Source organism: Cynocephalus volans, chromosome 8 (genome assembly GCF_027409185.1).
Source record: "Cynocephalus volans isolate mCynVol1 chromosome 8, mCynVol1.pri, whole genome shotgun sequence".
Taxonomy (NCBI): domain Eukaryota; kingdom Metazoa; phylum Chordata; class Mammalia; order Dermoptera; family Cynocephalidae; genus Cynocephalus; species Cynocephalus volans.
Genome location: NC_084467.1, coordinates 127,509,155 through 127,519,868, shown reverse-complemented (window position 1 = coordinate 127,519,868; position 10,714 = coordinate 127,509,155).

The window sequence follows — 10,714 nt, the reverse complement described above, 5'->3', positions numbered from 1 at the left end:
GCTCTTTGTTTTTCCTAAGATTATTATTATTATTCCTCTGCCACTGCTTCTGTTAGTGTGGAGTAGCATTGAGGTTCATAGACAAATGGGTTAACTGCCATAATAAATGGATATTTATATGCCATTGGGAGTTATCTAGTAAATAGGAAGACTGAGGACTCATGAGAAAACATTCATCAAAGGTCCTTGCAGCGAGTATGCCAGGAGATGTTTGTGTAAGCCCTGTCTACTGAGCATTGAGTAGTCATTAATTCACTCATTAAGCATTAACTGAGCACCTACTATGTGCTAGGAAATCTTCTAGGTGCCAAAGATAAAGCAGTGAGTATAAGAGACAAAACCAGACTGACTGACTTTGTAGTGTCAGAGACTAGGCACTTTGTACATGTAACTTTAGTTGATGCTCTGAAGGACTCTCTCAGCTAGATATTATAATTCTCACTTTACAGATGAGAAAATGAAACATTAGAGAGGTTAAATTACCACAGTTTGTTAGGAAAAGAGCCTGGATTTCAAACTAAGCCTGATTTCAAAGCTGCTTATACAGTTTCTACTGTATAACGCCATGTACCTCATGGCCTTTAGAGACTGATGAAATCAGAAAAGATACCATAGGGCAATATAGACTAGGATAAGTGCCAACAGAGAAGAATTCAGATGAGTGAGACCAAGCAAAGGGTTGCAGAAGCCCATGATAATTTCACAGAGGCCACAAGTCGGACAGATGAGCTTAGACACAAGAAGAGAGAGTGGAAACAGCACCCAAAGGCGTAGAGACACATATGTGCATGGCCCATTCAGAGACAATGAGTAGAAATGGCTTAGATGAAGAGAAAGATTCTTATAGGAGAGAAGTAGGAGACAGCCAAAGAGGGAGGTCTGGGACAAATTGTGGCGAGTCTTAAACACCAGAGTTTGTACTGTTATCTTTGGGCAGTAGAGAATGTCGAAGGCTAGACTCAGACATAATGACAATAAATGTCCTCCTGCTCTATTATTACTAAAAGATTTTTATCCTTCAAAGTTACATTTTTTTAATCAGTGCAATAGAGGATAATTATGAGCATATTTTTAGATGACTTCAAGAATGACCAAGTAATAAAACATTTGTAAATTACTGGACAAAAAGACCAGCTTATGATTAGCTTTTCACCCTGGATATGTGTTTTAATACCCACTCAGATTCTTCTTTTGAGCTTACTTGGTGTTTGTACAACTGGATACATGAGTATTAAGCCAATGAAACTGGTTGAAAAATGTGAGAAATTTATCTACTACATGAAGTCATTGTTTCATATTTGTCTGAAGCTCCCAGTGGACTCTGAACACCAGATTTTTGTTCCTCTCTGCTTTCCACATTGCTCTTTCCCATGAGGAGATTCTTTTGATATCAGCATGGGGTATATGGAATTCTTTGGGGGTGAAAGGTGTACTTTCTATTATAGTAACTTTTTATTTAACCAGTTCATTTCCATGCAAAAACTGCTATTGATGCAATAAAAGTCAAAGGGGCATACCAGATCTGTGTTTTAATTTTCCTCTGGTGGGGCAAAGTTGCTAAGCAAATTTGTTGAACAGCTGGAATTATTAAGGTCACCATACCATTGAAAAAAGAAGGTCCTGACATCAACATACCCAAAGATCTGAATAATTTTGGGCAGCCTCCAATTTTGAAATCCATTTCTCTGGTTTGTTCATTTTTTCCTTTCTTTCTCCCACAGTGGTTTCTGGCTTTTCCCCTTTTTCTAATGAACTCAATTTTATGTGGATTTTGTGCCTGCTATAATGCAAACAGTTCATATGGTATAAACCTTAGGTCAATTCTACCAAGTATTTGCTCAGTGTGTTCAGGAAAAAAAAAAAAATCACTTTCTATTTCTGCCCAGATCTGTGTAATGGTGTGAATTCTCCGATTTAGTTGGCTCTGCAAATCTATCCCAAGGTGCACTGACTGCAGAGATGGAAGAGAGTTCATTATACAATCCCTGCTGAAATAGTGAGCTGCAAATAATGATGGGGGAAATCAACGTTGATCACTGTGCTTTTCCTTTAGTCTAATCTTTTCTGAACTTTAGACTGTAACTTTTTTGGCTGGATAGCCCCCGGACATACTGGAGTCTGACCAAGGGGTTGCTGAGACCTGTGTTTTCACACCACGAAGCTGGTAACAGTTTTGACTTCAATGCCTTGAAAAGTAGGTGATTTCAATTGCCCCGTTTCCTTTCAGGGAAAAATGCTTTCTTTGCACCTAAACAATCTTCCGGTACTTTTGACTGACAAGCATATTGTTATGATTATGACTGGACTTCTTGACTCCTGCAGGGGTAGCATTTAAAACTGCCTGAGACTGGCACAAATCAAAATATTCATCAACTTAAACTATGTCAGCTAAAATGGAAAAGCCAAAATTGTAGTGTTTTATATCATGTCAGAAGTCCGTGAATACAGTGCAAAACTGTTTAACTCTTTCCCTGCCTACAGAAAATTCTAAGTGTGCTGCATAATTGAAGGTATTTGGATTTTTTTTTTTTAATTATACCTACCATTTAAATGTGTTATACTTTTCCTTTTATAGTGCCCATTGGGCTTATTGATTTAATTAACTCTTTCTCATTCATTGATTCATTCAATCATTCAGTGCATACTTTTGAATGCTTATTGTATGCAGGGCACTGTGTTTGCCTTTGTGGGGAAGGGGAGCTAAATTCTTGCACACAATTTGCTGGTGGTCTATTAGGAGAGACATATCCATAAATATTTATAAAGTAAGCAGTATAAGTACTACTTTGTAGGTATAGATAAGCAGCTAAGGTGTTCATTCAATAAAGGTGAAATTGCTTCTACCCAGAGAACAGTAAGCTAGATATTTAAGAGATTGTCTGCCTAGCCTCCACTTTTTCAAGAATTTTCTTTTCCATTGCTGGTGGTGGGTACTTTGCAGCTATTTTGAAAAATGGGATTTCGTCCTTCCCTGCAAGCACTATGGCCCATTCAGAAGCCCTTTCATTAGAACTCAGATATCACAACATCAGATTTCAGTCTCAGCCTGGTAGGAGGAGTATAAATTTAGGCCCTATCTACGGAGGGGAAGAGAAAGCGGTGAAGAGAGTGAACAAAGTCAACATATAGAGAAGAGAAGGAACCAGAGAAAGCATGGTTCTGATGGAAATTCAGATCTTTGTAGCTTTCACGAAGGTGATCACATTTCCGTCTCAGACTCCATTCCTATCCACCGCTTCTCCTGGCATGTGCATTTCATTTTCTCTGGGGGAGGATGGGGGCAAGAATGAGGTGATTGCTATTACTTACATCCAAGAGAACCCTATCTAATGCAGGTGGCTTCGTAAGAAAGGAAAAGTACAGATTCATCTCCATTTAACAGAGAATAAGAAAGAATAGAAATGGATCTGGCCTTCACATCTAGAGCATGAGGGGGGACAATCAGCTTTGTATCTTATGAATATTTATAACCAATAAAAAAATAAAATTAAAATAAAAAAAAAGAAATCCTACTGTAGCAGGATAATATTTTGATGTATTAACCAATGTGTTTTCCCCGTGATTTCCTGTTACCCTTGACCCTCCCCCATCCAGGCAGCTAGACCATGAGTCATTCCTTGCCTCAAGGGAGGGTTGTCACAGCAGAACCAGAGAACAAAAGAGACAAATTCTTGGCTTTTGAGTTTAAAAAGCTGAGCTTCAGGCTTCAGACAAAAAAGATTTGGAAGAATATTTGATCAATTGGAGCCAATTTTTTTTTTTCTGACCATGTAAGATAAAAATTCCCCTGGCTGGGTTACAAGAAGCAATTCGGAACAAGGGGGTTAGATGCTGCTGAGTCCCCGAGAAGGGGGTCCTGCACTCTTCTCCTGCCCACTTCCCTGGCTAAACCCTGGTGCACGTTCTCAGAACAAGGAGAAATGGGCCTTATTTTTGGAATCCAGGAGATGGCAACCCTCAGAGAGATCCTCTATACCTAGGCTTGTACCAGAGAAGCTGTCTGGCACATCTAGAGCAGAAAGGTGTGGGGTTGCCTCAGAGAGTTTTCCATGGTCCCAGAATAGTAAGAGAGGTAAGCTTGATATTCTCTGCCACCCTAAGAGAGGAACAGAAGTGGTCAAGAGAGAGCCTGGAGAAATCCCACAATCTAGTCTAAGTGATAATGAAGATGTAATCCACATGGGTTGAGTAGCAGGGACCAGTGGCAATCTATGCAGCTTAGAGAATGCTATTCTAGACAGATAATGACCAAGAACCAGGCCCTGAGACATGCGGAGGACCTCGTGCAATTCTGGGACAGTAGCTCAGCCTTCCTTCAGGTTGCAGTCTAAGCTTGTTGGACCCACAATTCTCTATTCTCTGCAATGAATACCTCCTCAAATGGAGGCTCTGATTAGAGGGTTGAGGCACCATTTAGATGTAGCACATACCTCTGTGGGGCAGAGTTCCTGCTAATCACCCTAAGAGTGGCTGACATCCCTTGTGGTCAGCCCATATTTGGTTGTTACACAGAATACGCTAGAGCTCCTGATTCAATCTGTTATGGCACACCAATTATCTATTGCTGCATAACAACAACAAAAAAACCCCAAACTCAAAACTTAATGTCTTTAAACAACAACCATTTCATCTGTATCTGATTCTACCAAAAGAAGAGCAGAACTGCCCATTTGATCTTCACCCTAATTGCTAATGCACAGGATAGTGAGCAAATAAAATGGTTAAGTCATTGGTTTTCCTTAAAGTCATATTTATTGAGGCATGGTTTACACAGAATAAATTCACGTTTTTTTAGGTGTACAATTTTATGTATAAGCCATTGAGTTTTTGGAAAGATTTGGTAGCTAGAACTGAGAAGCTGTTGTGACAAAAACCTAAAACACACATTTTTGGCTTTGGGACCAGGCAGCAGGTGGATACTGCAAAAGCAGTGAGGAAACTCCTATAGAAAGCTCAAGAAAGGGCAACCTGTATTATCTACAAGTGAAACAACTAACAAAAATATCACCCATGATAACTTGGAAATAGAAAATGTACCTAATGAATTTCTGGCAAATGAGATCTCTAGACAGAATGTTGAAAAGTACCATTTGAGTGCTTCTACATGCATATTATAAGATACTACAAGACAGATGCTACAAGAACCAATATAAATGTTTCAATTTGCAAGTGGAATTTAGAGAAAATAGAGAGTGCTAAGACTCACTGGATTGGAAAATAAAATTGTTCCCCACCCCAGCCTTGTCAGCTGGTAGATTATCAGAGTAAGAAGCAGTGTCAGGGTAAATTGCACCAAAGTGTGACTGTAATACCTTTTTTTAAAACCTCAAAAATCTTTTAAGGTGATGCCTACTAGAACTTTCTCAGCAAGACAAAAGGCTTTCTAGGAATTTCAGCGGCTGTATTAGTTAGCTCAGGCTGTCATAACAAAATGCCACAGGTTGGATGGCTTAAACAACAGAAATTTATTTCTCGCAGTTTTGGAGGCTGAAAAGTCTAAGATCAAGGTTTCAGCCAATTCAGTTTTGGGTGATGGCTCTCTTCCTGGCTTGCAGATGGCTGGCTATCTTTTCACTGTGTCCTCACATAGTTGTGTGGAGAGAGAGAGCTCTCTGGTGTCTCTTCTTATAAGGACACTAATTCTATCAGATCTGGACACCACCTTATGACCTTATTTAACCTTAGTTACCTACTTACAGGCCTTGTCTCCAAATACAGTCACACTGTGGGTTAGGACTTCAATATATGAATTTGTGGGGGAACACAGTTCAGACTATAGCAGGGAAATTGTCTCACAGCTGCCTGACATATACAAAGTCAAGAGAGGTTTTCATAAAAAGTCATATAAATGTGTTTGGCATTATGAGTGAACCCAACTAAGATTTAAAGAAAACCTACAAAGTTTTAAGAGAGTTATATTGACAAAAACATCGCCAACTTAAACTAAAAGAGACTGGGATTTTCCAAACTGAAAGGACTCTGGGCTGTCAAGTTTCTATGGACAGGAAGCAGACTGAGAAAGCTACTCAGTTGCAAACATGGGTCACTTTTTATGGAAAAGGAAAATTATCTCAGAGTACAAGCCAAGAATAGTGGAGAACATTGAACAAGAAGCCACTTCCAGAGCTGAACTAGGCCCTTATTACATTCTTTCCCTCCAGAAAAGGGAGACCTGAAAACATGTCCCAGGCTAGATTTCAGAATGCCTTTTATTTTCTTCCTGTTACTCTTCCTTTTAAAAGGAAAAGTCTACTAAAGCTATCCCATCCCTGTGTTACCAGTGTGCACTGAAGTATGTGAGAACAGGTAAATTTTCATTGTAGTTCACAAGTCTTTAGATTAAGAGGAACCACATTGGAGGTACAGTACCCAAGAAGCCTCATTTACATCTGGATTTGATTAGATGTTGAGATTTTGGACTCTACGCCTGAAACTATAATAGGATGAGAATTTGGGGGGAGGAGGGAGTGCATTTTACATGTGAAATGGATATGAATGGTTGTAGCTATGTGGCAGACTGTGGTTAAGTTGTTCATAAAGATGGCTACAACAATTCCTCCCATTCCTATATGAAAGCTTCTTTGCAACGTGGCTTTCCTGCTCCTCTCATCAATAGGTAGAATCTATTTCCCTACCACTTGAATCTGGGCTGGTGTTGTGACTTGCTTTCACCGGGGGACTGCAGCAAAAGAGATGTTACTTCAAGAAAGAAGCCTTGCAGCTTTCACTCTTGCCATCTTGGAACCCTGGAACGGTCATGAATTTGAAGCCCAAGCTAGCCCCCTTGAGGATGAGAGACTAAATGGAGGAAAAGGCCCAGGTGACAGGCATCACCAACTTCCAGAATGTGGATGGGGCTATCTTGGATAACCTAGCCCCAGGAACACATTAGATAACTGCAGTCACATGAGGGATCCCCAGCAATATCGGCAGAACTTCCCGGCTGAGCTTAGATCAAATTGCTGACCTACAGAATCATGAGCAAATAAAAGTAGTTGTTTTAAGACACTAAGTTATGGGGTGGTTTGTTATGCAGCCATAAACAACTGATACGTATGGCTAGAATGGCAGAGTTAGTTTCATTTCTCCACCAGCATGTTGTATTAGCAATAGGAACAGGACAGGTTGGGGTTATTTTCCCCTAACGGGGATTATTGTAGCATAGGCAATAAAGGCTTTAGGGACTTGTTTCTCAGCTTATGCAATAGGATATGATTTCAGGATGTCTTCAAGTCCTCTCCGGGCACACGACTTCCTAATTCTCTCACCTGCTCTCTAAAGCTTGAAATTTCTGGGCCGACCCGTGGTGCACTCGGGAGAGTGTGGCGCTCGGAGCGCAGCAGGTCCGGATCCTATATAGGGATGGCCGGTCACGGGGCTGGACCGGTCACAAAAATGACTGACTGACTGACTGACTGACTAAATAAAATAAATAAATAAATAAATAAATAAATAAATAAATAAATAAATAAATAAATAAATAAATAAATAAATAAAGCTTGAAATTTCTTTAGCTGGGGCTAACATTGCCACAACACAAAATAAAATACATTACTTAAAATATTTCATTACATTAAAATGCAGATATTCTTGGGAAGAGTAACCTACTGAGTTAAAGTTTCCCCAAGATTCAAGTAACTATCTTTAGATCTGTTCCTAAGAACAGATATTAAGAGAGAGTGAGAGTACTGTTCACCTGAAAGAGGGGCTGGCTGTCGAAGAGAAGCGATCTTTCCCCAGACTTTTGTCCAGCATTCAGCCCTGTCCTGTGCCATGGGAGACATTGAAGACAACAGAAAACCTTGCCCTCTGAGTTTCATTCAGATTTTTAGTTATCTTCTGAAGTGATGACTTACAAAAACATGGAGAAGGATTCAGCAACAACAGAAGACACCTGCTTCTGTCTGCAGGCTTTTGCTTTGTCAGAGTTTAGGTATTTCTCACCCCACCTTCTGGCTAACGGGTGACTCACCTCTCATTCTGATGAAAGACCTGTCCCCAACTTAGTGTGGGGTTTAGTTGGCCATTGGCTCTAGGGTCCTCCCTCTCTTCTACCAGCAGCATAGTGGTAGGGAAGGAAAAGCTCAGGTTAAAAGGCTCAAGATGTTTCTGGATCTATGTGACACTGGGGCCACTTCTATTGGTATTCTCTGAGGGAAACGCACGAGATAAATGAGCCAAAATATGCAGTGACTCAATGCGGTTGCTTCAGCTAATTTTCAGTTATGAAAGCCGGGTCTAAGCAACTTAAATCGTTAACTCTGGAGACTATAGTTCCATATACATGGCTATGGATTTTCAAGTTTGTGTCTGAATTGCTTGGTTTTTGCTTGGCTAAGTAAATGAGATAGCCAATTCTGTGGAATTTTAAGTGAAAGCTCTGGTATAAATACACAGCTTCAGAATGCTGCATACAACTAATGGCCATGTGTACTATACACATGGCAGTATTACCCAACAACTGAAATAATAGCTCATAAAATGACTCTTCTAACTCCAATTATTCCTTTCCTTCTCCTCCCTTTAACAGCACAGACACTGTACATTGGAGGGTTATAATTTCACTCCTCATACGAACCTTTGGCCTAGTGACTTATCCCTTGAGGCATGCTATAATCATCAAAAAATGTTATCCCTGTCATATCTTATTGCTTAATTATGGCTCTATTTTAGGTTCCTAGTCATTTGACTTGGAAAGACCTCTCTTATGTGTAATCTTTGAACAAGCCTCCATGTTGAGTTGTCCTGAGCTAACACTGTCTGTTCCATTTCCATGTTGCTCGGACTTATGCAATAATTATTCCCCCTTGGTTTGACATCATCTTGAATATTTGTGATGAGCTCTTACATTTATGCTTTTCTCCACCTAAAAATATACTATCAACCCTTTGTCAGAAAGGTCTGTCCTTAAAGTTAATTTTTCTAATACTTGATGGGGTTTTGCACTGATGAATCCCAGTGGATTACCTATTTTAAATCAATGACATGCAAAAACCTCCCCTCTTTCCAATTCACTTTATTCTGGTGAATACACTTTAACTCAAAATCTGCACATATTGTCTAACAGATGTTTTTGTGTTGTTTGCTTATATATGTGCTGCTCCGCAGTGCTAAAAGCAAATTAAAAGATATGGCAGGTCCTAGACACATTTATACATTGCCAAGTAACTGTATGGAATAAAATTAGGAGTGTTCTAAAAATTTGGGACTTCCGGAGGCTGCGTCCGTGTTCAGTGTTCCAACCATTTATTTTGCTTCCCATTAATAAGACATTCTGTTCTATATCAGCCTTTGTTTTATGAGAGTAAATCTTATCCGCTCAATTAGACTGTAAGCTTCTTAAAGACAAAAGGCACAGTTCATATACCTCCCATATAGCTCTGTCCATATAATATAGGTAGCTACACTCAAATGTTTGATCAATTGCATAAATACAAGATATTGCATTGTCAATAGCTGTTTGGGATTAGGAACTTGCAAAAGTAGCCTAACATTAAGGTAAAAGGCAGACTGGAGAATAGTAGCCAGATTCAACCCTCCAGAGAGTAGTTCAAGTCAGGCTTGGGGTAGATCTATGTCGAGAACAAGTATAATTGCCCTGGTCCTGAGTGGCCCCAGGTCTTGTCTGGCAGACTGAGTTATATCTATTAGGGCCTTTTAAAATGCTGACTTGGCTCTTAAGAAATACAAAACCCAAAACATCATTTATAAAGGTCACTGGGAATGGCCTGGGTCAGAATAACTTGAATCCGTTCTGCCAATGCCATGGGAGAGGAAGTGGCTGAATACTTAGATAAGCTCCTTGAGAGTACTATGTTGCTAAGTCCAAACAAAGAATGAGAAAGGTTTATAGCTGAGTTTTTACTCTATAATTCGAATGCCAATCCAGCAATGAAATATGCTCTAGGAATTCCAATCAGATTATCATCTAACCTGAAAACCAGCTGTGCTCTCAGTGAGTACAAAGACTTACCACTTACAAGTGCTGTAATTCAGAATTATGCAGAGGTGAAAAACTTGAGAAAAACAGAATTTTTATTTAAATGCAATGAGAACAGTGCTTTAAGAAATTCTGCCTCTCTGAAACCCACAAAAATGGCTCTAATTTAAAGAAAGTAGAAGGGAATTAAAGACTAAAAACTCAAACTCAAGAATTCATGTTTATCCAAGAGAAAGTATGCTTTAAGATAATAAGTGAAAATTGCAACAATTTGGTAAAAATTATCTTTTGAAAAGAACAAGTGAGATAAGACAAAGTAGTTGGCTTCTTAATTACTTATCACCTGGGTAAAAACTCTGATAACCTGCTTTAACTATTTGAGAAGTCGAAAGCAAGAGAAAAGAAGTTTAACACCAGTGTGGGACAGCTCTATAAATGCTCCAATAAACTCACAGCAGTAATTTTGAACCAATAATTTATTTCACAGAAATTAACAATTGCTGTGTATTTGTGAACTTATATATCAATGCCTTTCAAACGTATTTTCATTAAAAAAATGTATGGGATCAGGGATATCCTGGAAAAGCCAGTGCATATGGTCCTCATACCAGTGAGCCCCCACTTCTCATTCATTTGCCCTTGTTCCTTCCACACATGGGATACAGCTGCCTTTGTATAAAGCTGATGCGATATAATTTTGTCACTTATATCATCACCTGAACACTCAGATACCACCATAAGAAAGCCAAGCAAGATAACTTTTTTTTTCAAAAT